We start from the raw sequence: 13020 nt of genomic DNA on the forward strand, positions 1-13020 counted from the left end.
ATATATATATATATATATACACTTTATTGTATACTTTAAATGGTGAACTTCATGGATGTAAATTACATCTCAGTGAAGCTGTTTAAAGGTTTCCCCCACTACCATGTTTTTACATCACTCTGTATTATTCTCACTTATGAAATTTTTTTCAAATTACATTTTAATAACTTTCCCTATGATGGCTTCTGTGTCCCTAACCCATAGAAGAATTCAGTTGCCATCTTTTGAAGGCTTTGATAAAGATAATGAACTGTAGCAAATACAAAATGTGGCAATTTTGTTAGCTATATACAAATCTGTAAGAGACCAGTTTCATGGTTAGAGGGGCTTATTATAGAAAATGTGCTTCTCCCTTAAGCATAAATGAGCTTTAGCATATCTTATATTAAAACTTCTAATTTTGATTTACACTTTTATAAAAGCTTATTTTTTCCCCTTCCAAATCCCAAACAATATTCAAGATTTCTTGCAATATCTTGCAAGTACAAGACCATGTACTTGCAGAACATCTAACGTGAATTAGCTCACTTAATCCACATAACAACCAGATGGGTGGATATTGTGACTATCTCCACTTCACAGATGGGAACTGTAGTTGCTCAGTAAGTGTGACTAGAGGTGTCACGGTGCTGGCATGAGGTGTTAAGTAAATACTAGCTTTCTTCCTTTACATGGGTATTTTTTCTTGTCTCTATCCAAGTCAGTTGTAGATGTCCAGAGACCACGGTTTTGCTTTGTTTTGTTTTTTAATATGGAACACTTCACTAATTTGCATGTCTTCCTTGTGCAGGGGCCATGGTAATCTTCTCTGTTCCTTTTTTAGTGTATGTGCTGCTGAAGTGAGCATGAGACCACTCTGTATTTATATGTGTATAGCATAAGCATCTAGGCACATTGTGTTTAGGATATTGATTGATTGGTTGGTTAGTTGTGTTTAGGACATTTAATGAAAGTGAAGCACAGGGCCCCAGGCAGCCCAGTATTATTTAGCCCCATGAAAGGTCTCCAGACCACTCTAGTCCTCATCAGAGAGAGTATTGCCCTTTTCAACTTCCAGACTGCAGGATGCAAGAACCACATTTCATATCCACTATTTCCTCATTGCCTAAGAAGTATGGAGAAAAAAGTATAGCTTTCCAGAGCTGAGAGGGGAAGAAAATTATGTCCTTTCCTATATACTTCTTAGAGAGGGCATTTCATTTTCAACTTACTTGGTTATGCTTCTTGTAGTATGATGTTTCCTTTTTCTCACCCTCAGATGCCAGCTCCCACCTGGCTTTTTGACATGCCTGTTTGCTCCTGGGAGAAAGCAGCTCAAGCTTGCTTCTCAGGGGTGGTTGAGGGTAGTATAGCTCCCTTTGCCAGGAACACACCAACCTAGTTTTCTGCAAGCTGCATTAATTTGTTTTCTCATTAGTTCATTCATTCACTCATTCATTCATTCATACATTCATTCATTTACAGGTTCAATAACTATTTTTAAAGGTTTATTTATTTATTTTAGAAAGAGAGAGTGTACATGTGAGTGGGGGAGGGACAGAGGGAGAGAATCTTCAAGTAGACTCCCCCCTGAGCCTGGAGCCCCATGCAGAGCTCCATCCTACAATCCATGACATCACGACCTGAGCTGTAACCAAGAATTGGCCGCCTAACCCACTGAGCCACAGAGGCACCCCTGGGTTCAGTAGATATTTAACAAACACTACTTAGGAGCCAAGCCATGTGCTAGGCACAGAGGGTAGAACAACAACAACAAAAAAATTCTGCTTCTCTAAATGAATTGATAGAGATAAGCAAGTGAACCAACAACCTCGTTCTGCTTTGAAAGCTAACAATCTGGTTCTCCTGATCTCAAGATCACAGAGCATTTAGCCTACATCTCATCCTCCTTCAGAGATAGGGCATTATTGAACCAAGTGCTCAAGAGTCAGTCATTTGTAGACTAAACCGTGGAATCCTGGAAAACTAGTACCAGGAAGAAGTGTGGAACACAGTCAGAAGTCGCTGTGTCTAGGCCCAGCTCTGTTGCTCACTGGCTTAGCTCCTCTGACTTCTTTTGTTCATCTGGAGAATGGGGTTAATGAAAATCTCTATATGGCAAGGTTGTTGGGGAAATTAAATATGATATCAGTAGCTGAAATTATTTTTGACCCTTTATATCTTGTTTCATGCACCTCCCCCAAAATGGAAGCTTCCTAAAGGCAGTCAGTCATTTTGTCTGAATTTTTCATCACTGTATCCCTAATCTAATGGTGCCTGGTTTATGGTAGGTACTGAATACCTTTTACTGACAGAATAGATGATAATGAATGTGAAGGTATTTTAAAATTTATGAAATACTATCCATATAATTGTTGTTAAATTAAACATCTCTAATCCAACACCCTTGTTTTATAGATACCAGAAGGCAGTTTGATATATTAGAAAGAGTGCCGGATTAGGAATTAAAACCAGAGTTCAAATTACAACCCTACTACTTTCTAGCTGTTCCACTTTAGAAAACTTACTTAACCTCCTCAAACTTTCCCTGATTCATGCTTGCCTCATAGAGTGGTTATGCAGATCTCATGAGATAAATGTATATCAGTGTGCTTTATGTATTTGAAGTGCTCTGCTAATGCAGGCTTTTTTTTTTTTAAGATTTTATTTATTTATTTGACAGAGACAGAGACAGCCAGCGAGAGAGGGAACACAAGCAGGGGGAGTGGGAGAGGAAGAAGCAGGCTCATAGCGGAGGAGCCTGATGTGGGGCTCGATCCCAGAACGCCGGGATCACGCCCTGAGCCGAAGGCAGACGCTTAACCGCTGTGCCACCCAGGTGCCCCTAATGGAGGTTTTATAAGAAAACTGAGGGTCAGGATAGAAGGTGACTGGTCCCAAGTTGTTATGGCAGCAAGTTAGTATCACAATTTATGATGGAATCTCAGGCTTCCAACTCCTAGTCTAGTATACCAAAGCAGATTCCAGAGCAGAAACTGGATGAAAGTAAACAGTGGCCAGGGATAAGGGAAAGCGGGCTCTGTCTGACAGTAACTTATCTGTTCATAATAATGGCAAAGGGAAACTAGAAAGGTACTGTGTCAGAGACTACATGATCACTTTGCAGAATGGAAAGAGCTTGTTCATCAAGCTAAGCAATTCATCCATGTTTATCTAACAATGACAGTTCCATCAGCTCTTTACCACTTCACTTTCACCTAGTTCAAAAAGATGCCAAGTATGACACATTTTCCTTCTCAGGTTTTATCCTAGATTACATTTTGTTTGACTTTGTGTTTAACTGTAATATAGAAAGAAAGTAAGGCAAGGTAAGAGTATGTCAAGGAGCTGTTCTCCATTTCTGTTGAGGACAGAGGAAAAAATAATCTCAGGGATTTGGGTTAGATATGAGGAAAAATTTGTAGGCAGGAAATGGGAGATACTATGATCAAATAGATATTGTTAAATATTTGGTATTTCTTAAGATAGGTTTTCATCTATCTGATATAGTTTAGCAGTGTCCTAATTAGGACTCAAAAGTTGTTTAGGATCTTTCTTAGCCTTCAAATTGAGATGTAGTTTAAAAGGCAACATGGCTGTTTTCCAACTTTGTTGTGAGACCTAAGAGTAAATCAAAGAAAGAGGGAGGTGAGTTGAGCAGGAAGTGCTTAGGCAGTATCTGGGCTAGATACTGGAAATTCATCAATGAAGGCCACATGATGGATGGGAAACAGACACATACATAGATTATTTGTGATATAAAACATTATAGGTGCTCTGAAAGAAGACTGTACATGTTGGGGGCATGATCATATTCCACCTAGGGGATACAGAGTCAAGAAGGGCTTCATGGAGTAGGTGATGGCCTCTTGGGCTGGGACCTGAATTATGAGATAACATAGCAAGGGAAATAAATGGTTGGGAGCAGTGCAAGTTCATTCGAGTTAGAGGGAATGGCCATGTAAGCAAAGACACAGAGGGGTACAATAGAGTTAAGACTGAAGAACTGAAAGAAGGTTGTATAGCTTGAAGGTCATATGGGAAAGTTTGTGGAAGAGATAAGGAGCTAGAAATAGGCCTTGAATGCCAAGCTAAGTCTTTGAATTTGTATCCTGTAGGCCAAGTGATTTTCAGTGCCCGCCTAAGATCACTTAAGCATTTCATAAAATTAAGGATACTTAGGTCTCACCTGTAGCTTCAGATTCAGATAACTCTGGGCTAAGTTAGGATGGGATCAGAGCTCTGTAGCTCCTCTGGGGAGTCTGATGCATCAGTGAATTAGGCCACTGCTATAGACAATAGGGAATTATTAAAAAGTCTTAAGGGGAAGAGTTACAGAAGCAGATGTTTTAGATAGAATTCCTCTGGGGTCCTATGTAATTTATAGATTGGAGAGGATCAGACAAAGCAGAAAGACTTCAATAAGAGAGTTGCAGTTTATTTTGAAGGTAAGTTTGTGTGTGGGGATGGGGCAGGTGTTATTTAGGCAGTAATTTAACAGATACTAGTCACCGATTGACTGGATGGTGATGGTAGGTGAAATGCACTGAGGAAGTCTATTATTACATTATGTCCAGCCAGGTTTTCTGGTTTGAGTCACTGGGGACTGCTATCCACTGTGAGAAACTCATCAAAAAATTGATCATGGAGTCAGGGAAACTTGAGTTCAAATTTTACCGCCATCATTTACTGTCTATGAATCTTGGGCTTAAGGTTTCTGGACCTCAGTGCTATCTTCTATAAAATGGGGATAATGGTGTCCACCTCATTAATTTGTTGTAAAGATTAAATGATGTTAAGATATGTAGAATGTAGTATAGTGGCTGAGACATATAGGTGCCCAGTAAATATCAGTTATTATTGGGCTATATGTTATGATGTGTACTGTGGTGTCATGGGGTAGAGGATTTTTATTCTCTGCCATTGACCCTTTATCCCCACAATCAAAATCAGTATTTTACATTGGGGAACAGGACACTTTTCCTAAGCATCAAGTTACTACCTGGCATTGGGTCAGGCCTTGCTCTTTGTGTGTTTAAGAAAGCAGGGTAAACCCTATTGCTAGTGAGTATCATTGAGACTGTTTTCTTAGCTCCTGTATGTTCTTCAGACCAACATAAAATGTCTAATTTTGGATCTCCAGATTGTGGACTGAACTTGGAATCTCATCAGCATTTCATTGCTACTTGAGTTGTGTGTGATCACATGGTACTATCTTTTTTTTAAGATTTTCTTTATTTATTCTCATGAGAGACAGAGAGATGGAGATAGAGAGATAGAGATAGAGGTAGAGAGAGAGGGAGGCCGAGGGAGAAGCAGGCTCCCCACTGAGCAGGGAGCCCAATGCAGGACTCAATCCCAGGATCCTGGGATCATGACCTGAGCTGAAGGCAGACGCTTAACCACTGAGCCACCGAGGCGCCCTGGTGCTATCTTTCTTTTCTTGGTTTGTGAAGTGCTCAGACACTTGGATGAACACTTTTCATGTTTCTTAAGCTATATTGTGTTTTCCTTGCCTTAAAGTAACAAAAAGACTTTAAAGTTAGAACTGTGTTTTAGTCAGTGCTGTCACAAGTTCTGTACGAGGGATGGTAGTGGCTGCTGCTTTTCTGCCTCAATTTGCAGTGTCTGACAGAGGAAGAGGCAGCATGGTATATTGCAGAGCTCAATGGACTGGGAGTCAGATGCCCTGGACTCTAGCCCCAGTAGAAAGTTGGGGTGGAATGAGGAAAATGGGGAGAAATGACTATTTATTTTGAGTGTGCTAGACCCTTTTCCATGTATTTTCTGATGCATTTGTCACAAAACCCCTTTGAGGCTGGTACATTATTTTTCTCATGTTGTAGATAAGAAAACTGATAGTAGGGAGGTTAGGTTCATCTTGTGCCCAACATTACATGGCTAATGATAAGTGGGGTTCAAACCTGAGTATCTCTTCCCGCAAAACCTTTGCTTTTTGTAATACTGACACTGCAACTTACTAGAAAATGCCTTTAACTCCGAGCTTCATCTGTAAAATGGTATCTGTAACCTTTGCTCTGTATGACAATAAATCTCCTCAGACCAGACTTTGGATAGGGGAGAGCAATATTTGTGTCTTTGGGTTCTTAATGTATTCTAAGCGCCTCTCGCAGTGCCTACCACATGGTAGGGTACTCAATAAATACTTGCTGATTTCTTTCCAGCAAGAGGGTAGTTTTGTAGTGGATGAGATCCATTTTTGTGCTTGCTGCTCAATGCTATTACCGTTTTCTCAAATACACACACACACACACACACACACACACACACAGAGTGAGAGGGGCAGAGAAAGATGAAGCCATGCAGATTCCCTGCTGAGCAGGGAGCCCAACATGAGGCTCAATCCCAGGACCCCAAGATCATGACCTGAGCTAAAACCAAGAGTCAGCTGCTTAACTGACAGAGCCACCCAGGCAGCCCCCCATAGGTTGACTCTTGCATATTCTAGGCCCTGGGAAAAATCAGTCTACAGAATGTGACTAAAAACATCGCTCTACAACAGAACTCTGGTATAGGAGTTATAACACCTGGCTTCTAGTCTCAAGCCTATCTCTGGGAAAAGGTTTCTTGTAGTCGATTCTCTGTCATTTTCTAGGCCCCAAAATTTCCCCTGAACAATAAGAGAGACTAGTCAGTGGTTTTAATCCCTGATTAGACATTAACCTTATTAACATCAACTTTTTTTTTAAAAAAATGGATGCCTGGACCCTACCTTAATTCAATTAAATTAGAATTAGGTGGCGAAAAGCTCCCCTAGTGCTTTTACCATGCCCTCAAGGGTGAAAAACACTGGGATAGATGATCTCTGAAAACCACCCAGCCCTGACAGTCAATGACAGTGCTATGCCATATAGCATGGTAAAGAAAGCATAGGTTTTGTAGTGAGCCAAACATGCATTCAAATCCTTGCTCTTCTACTTTAACTAGCTCTGTGATCTTGCAAAAAATTATTCAATGGCTCTGTACTTCTGGCTCCTCATAGTAAAATGGAGAGAGTCTGTGTATCCTGCAGCAGTAGTTGTAAGGATGAAGAATCTTTGACAATGCTTAATACATAGTAAGCCCTCAGTCTCTAGTATCAGAAGTTCAAATGGAGGATGTGAAGAAAATATTGGTCTAGTAAACTTTAACATATAAATTAAAAACAAGTTGTTTTCTCATTTCCTGTTTCTGTGGTAATTGATTCCGGAAACAAAGAATGTGGAAACATCTCTCAGCCCTCAGATTTGATGACACTGCAGAAAGGAATCTGGCTAGTTCTTCCATGGCTGATTGGCTGAGATGACTAGGAAGCCATTGGAAAGATTTTGGCTCACAGAATACAGCAGATGTGGCTTGGGAGATGTAAGGACATGACTGTAATAAGGATTCATCTGTTCAGCCCCATTTCTAAAAGTGATTTCAGAAAAAAAGGACAGCTTGGTCATTTTGGTGACCACACTGATAAAAGCAGTCTTACTGCCACCTTTCCAGCAGTCTTGGCATATTTGTCAGTTGATATAAACTACAGGAAAATGTAAATCACCAGTAGGCCTATAACTACTAGATGCATAGTAATAAGTAATTTTTCTATTCATACATGTCTCTGCGTGTCGGGTCTGTGGCTTGAGTACGCATTAGAACCATGGGCATCCTCATCCAATCTATTCCAGAGTAAATGTTTGAAAGTATGTAAAACACCTAGCTTGATTAGTAAGAGGATTTTAGTACCTAGTGGGCATTACTTTCTAGGACTCCCAGGCAAAGCACACAATTTTCTCTTCCTGTAGTAATTAGCATCTTGGCCCCTTTTATAGTGTTTTCCTTCTTTTAAATTTCATTGACCATTTGTGCACTCATCTTAGCCCAAAACAAGCCCATAAAAACTCCTTTGCAAACAGGGTCTGTGGCATTCTCATCTTTACATACCCATCATTTAGCAGAGCCCTCCCTTCATAATGTATGAATGATATGAATTTTTGAATGAATGAATGAATGGTATGAGTGATGTCTCTTCTTCCTCCCTTCATGACACACAATAAGGATTAGTGTGTGTGTGTGTGTGTATGTGTTGGGGGAAGGAGTGATTTTTGTAGCATGTGAAATATGACCTGGCTTGGAATATAAGGAAGGCTTCAACAACAGTAAAGACTCCCATAAAGCTACCTTTTCATAAAAGCAACAACCATACTAGCAAAAATTGTGAAAACAAATTTCTCCAGAACTCTGGAAAGGAAACAAAGTCTAGCAACAATCTGAAGTGCACTTATTCAAGAAAAATGACTATATATTCTTTGATCACATGGAAGTAATTAGAAATTGATAGCAGAAGGAAATATGTGAAATTCACAAATGTGTAGTATTAAATAACAGACTCTTAATAAGCAGTGGATCAAAGGAGAAATGAGAAAAATCTTGAGATGAATAACAGCAAAAATGTAATATATCAACACCTATGAGACACAGATAAGCTAAAGCAGTACTTAATGGGAAATTTGTAGCTATAAATGCCTAATGCTGTAGTCTCAATGTGTTCCCTTTGCAAATTCATATGTTGAATTCCTAATGCCTAATGTGATGGTATTAGGAAGTGAGACCTTTGGGAGGTGCTTAGATCATGAGGTGGCACACTCATGAATGTGATTAGTTCTTTTCTAAAAGAAAGGATTAGAGTTTGCTTACCTTTCTACCATGTGAGAGGATACAAGGAGAAGTCTGCATATTGGAAGATGGCCCTCACACAATAATGCTGGCACCCTGATCTCAGACTTCCTGCCTCTAGAACCGTGAGAAATAAATTTATGTTGTTTATAGGCCACCCAGTCTGTGGTATTTTGTTGTACCAGCCAGAACAGATTAAGAGACCTATATTAATAAAGAAGAAAAATCTCACATCCGTAACTTAACTGTTCATGTTAGGAAACTAGAAAAAGAAAATAAAAACGAAGATAGAAGGAAGAAATACTAATAAAGATTAGAGGGGAGATAAATTAGATAGAGGATAGGGAGAATCAATAGAATCAATGAAATCAAAAGTTACTTCTTTGAAAAGATCAACAAAATTGACAAACCATTAGATTGACTAAGAAAAAAAGAAGACTCACATCATAAAATCAGCAATGCAAGTGGGGATATCACTACCTACCTTAAAACAATGAAACAGAATTAATGAGCTTCTAGAGTTAAGATGGCGGAGTGGTAGGGGGACCCTGAACATATCTGGCTCTTTGAATACAGCTTCAACAACATTCACCTATTTTGAACAACTAGGAAGATGATCTGAAGATTAAGGGAAGAATCTGCAAATTGGAGTGAGTGAACATGGCAGATGCAAGGCTTATCTTCACCAACAAAGCACACCTACTTAAAGGTCCAAACACTCCCCACTACAAGCAAGGAGGAACTCTGTAGAGGAAGGGCCAGTGGGAAAGAACAGCCAAAACACAACAGCAGCGTGTACACAGCATACACCAGAAACACTTCCTGAGATTTTGGTTGCTGTTGTTGTTGTAGCTGTTGTTATTGCTGCTTTCTTTCTTTTTTTTTTTTCCTCCTTTCTTTTCTGGAAACAATGGCTAGACGGAGAAACTCTCCCCAAAAGAAAGAACAAGACAAAATGCCCACCACCAGGGATATAATCACTATAGAAGTAAAATGCCTGAACTAGAATTTAAAATGATTATAAAGATACTAGCTAAGCTTGAAAAAAGCATAGAAGACACAAGAGAATCCCTTACTATAGAAATAGAAGAACTAAAATCTAATCTGGACAAAATTAAAAATGCTATTACTGAGATGCAGTAAAAAAATGGAGGCTTTAACAGTGAGGATAAATCAGGCAGAAGAGAGAGTCAGTGATACAGAGGACAAAATGATGGAGAATAAGGAAGCTGAAAAGAAGAGAAAAAGACAACTATTGAATCACGACAGGAGACTTGGAGAAATCAGTAATTCAATAAAGTGAAATAATATCCAAATAATATGGGTCCCAGGAGATGAACAGTGGAAGAAAGGGACAGAAGGTTTATTTGAACAAATTATACTAGAGAAGTTCCCTAATCTGGGGAGGGAAATAGGCATTCATGTCCAGGAGGCAAAAAGAACCTCCCCTCAAAATCAACAAAAATAGATCAATACCTGACATATAATACTGAAATTTGCAAATTTCAGAAATAAAAAGAAACCCCTGAAAGCAGCTTGGGACAAGAGGTCTTTAACCTACAAAGGTAGACACAAAAGGCTGGCAGCAGACCTGTCCACAGAGACCTGGCGTGATATATTCAATGTGCAAAACAGGAAAAATATGCAACCAAAAATACTGTATCCAGCAAGGCTATAATTCAGAATAGAAGGACAGATAATTTCCAAGACAAACAAAAACTAAAGGAATTTGTGAACACTAAACCAGCCCTGCAAGAAATATTAAAAGGGATCCTTTGAACGAAAAGAGAGCCCAAAAGTAACAAAGACCAGAAAGGAACAGAGACAATCTACACGAACAGCGACTTTACAGGCAATGCAATGGCACTAACTTTATATCCTTTATTAATTACTCTGAATGTAAATAGACTAAATGCTCTAATCAAAAGACAGGGTATCAGATTGGATTTTAAAAAAAGACTCATTCATATTCTGCTTACAAGAGACTCATTTTAGACTGAAACACACTACCAGATTGAAAGTAAGGGGGTGAAGAACCATTTATCATGCCAATGCACATCAAAAGAAAGCTGGAGTAGCCAGCCTTATATCAGATAAACTAGATTTTAAAACAAAGATCGTAGTAAGAGATGAAGAAGGATACTATATCATAATAAAAGGGTCTATCCAACAAGAAGATCTAACAATTGTAAATAATTATGCCCCTAACATGGGAGCAGCCAAATATATAAACCAATTAATAACAAACATAAACTCATTGATCAAAATACAAGAATAGTAGATGACATTAACATCCCACTCACAGCAATGGATAGATCATCAAAACAGATCAAGAAGGAAACAAGGGCTTTGAATGACACACTGGACCAGATGGACTTCATAGATATATTCAGAGCATTTCATTCTAAATCAGCAGAATACTCATTCTTCTCAAGTGCACATGGAACATTCTCCAGAATAGATCACATACTGTGTCACAAATCAACTCTCAACTGGAACAAAAATATTGAGATTATTTCATGCATGTTTTCAGACCACAATGCTTTCTTTTAAAAAAGATTTTATTTATTTGAGAGAGAGATAGAGAGAGCATGAGGGGGGGAGGAGGAGCAGAGGCAGAGGGAAAAGCAGACACTCCGCTGAGCAGGGAACCCAACTTGGGGCTCGATCCCAGGAATCTGAGATCATGACCTGAGCTGAAGGCAAATGCTTAACTGACTGAGCCACCCAGGCACACCAGACCACAATGCTTTAAAACTTAAGGTCAACTACAAGAAAAAGAAAAATTGGAAGGAATACAGATACACGGAGGTTAAAGAGCATCCTACTAAAGAATGAATGGGTCAACCAGGATATTAAAGAAGAATTAAAAAATACATGGAAGCAAATGAAAATAAAAACACAGTATTTCAAAACCTTTGGGATGCATCAAAGGTGGTCCTAAGAGGGAAGTATATAGTAATACAAGTCTTTCTCAGGAAACAAGAATTCTCAAATACAAAACCTAATCTTACACCTAAAGGAGCTGGTAAAAGAGCAGCAAAAAAAAAAAAAAAAAAAAAAAAAAAAAAAAAAAAAAAAACTAAATCCAGCAGGAGAAGAAAAATAATAAAGATTAGAGCAGAAATAGAAACAAAAAAAAAACCCCAGTAGAATAGATCAATGAAACTAGGTGCTGCTTCATTTAAAAGAATTAATAAGATTGGTAAACCCCTAGCCAGACTTATCAAAAAGAAAAGAGAAAGGACCCAAATAAAATCAGGAATGAATGAGGAGAGATCATAACCATCCCTGAAGAAATAAAAACAACTATAAGGCAATATTATGAGCAACTATATGCCAACCAATTAGGCAATCTAGAAGAAATGGATGCATTCCTAGAAACATATAAACTACCAAAACTGAAACAGGAAGAAATAGAAAATCTGAACAGACCTGTAACCAGCAAAGAAATTGAGTCCGTAATAAAAAATCTCCCAAGAAACAAAGAATCCAGGGCCAGATGGCCTCCCAACAGAATTCTTCTAAATGTTTAAAGAAGAATTATTACCTATTGTTCTGAAACTGGTTCCAAAAATAGAAATGGAAGGAAAACTTAAAAACTCATTCTATGAGGCCAGCATTACCTTGATCCCCAAACCAGGTAAAGACCCCACCAAAAAGGAGAATTACAGACCAATATTCCTGATGGACATGCATACAAACATTCTAACCAAGATACTAGTTAATAGGATCCAACAGTACATCAAAAGGATTATTCACCATGATCAAGTGGGATTTCTACCTGGGCTGCAAGGGTGGTCCAATATCCACAAACCAATCAATGTGATACACCACATTAACAATAGAAAGGACAAGAAACATATGATCGTCTCAATAGAAGCAGAAAGAGCACTCAACAAAATACGGCATCTTTTCTTGATAACAAGAGAGTAAGTACATTACTTCATTATATTCATTAGTTTCAGGCATACAAAACAGTGATTTGATAAGTCTATATGGTATGCTCATATGTGTAGCGACTATCTGCCACCATACAATGCTATTACAATATCATTAACTATATTCCTTATGTTGTGCCTTTTTTTCCGGTGACTTATTCATTCCCTAACTGAAATTCCCTGACTGTGGGTAGCTTTACTTGTGGTGAGCATAGCATAATGTATAAACTTGTAAAATCATTATGTTGGGCACCTAAAGTGAATGCAACATTGTGTGTCAACTATACTCAAAAAAATTTGAAAAACAAAATGAACAAACAAAGCCACAGGGTCAGAGAGAGCCAGTACAGTATGAATAGCTCAGACTTTGGAGGGAGGATACCAGGACACTCTGTACCTCCACCTTCGTCCTTAGAATGGAAGTAATTATAGTATCTGC

The 13020-nt window shown here is 38.6% G+C and overlaps 1 protein-coding gene and 1 non-coding gene across 2 annotated transcripts in view; one reads left to right on the forward strand and one right to left on the reverse strand.

Annotated features, from left to right (window-relative positions):
* Positions 1 to 13020, forward strand: part of LOC103681153 (androgen receptor) — a 189486-nt gene that overhangs the window by 84010 nt on the left and 92456 nt on the right. The window lies entirely within an intron of this gene.
* LOC121103813 lies at positions 746 to 847 on the reverse strand. Its single transcript, XR_005836093.1, has one exon. It is a non-coding gene; the product is annotated as a U6 spliceosomal RNA (small nuclear RNA).

Source organism: Ursus maritimus, assembly GCF_017311325.1.
Source record: "Ursus maritimus isolate PB19 chromosome X unlocalized genomic scaffold, ASM1731132v1 scaffold_X1, whole genome shotgun sequence".
Lineage (NCBI taxonomy): Eukaryota > Metazoa > Chordata > Mammalia > Carnivora > Ursidae > Ursus > Ursus maritimus.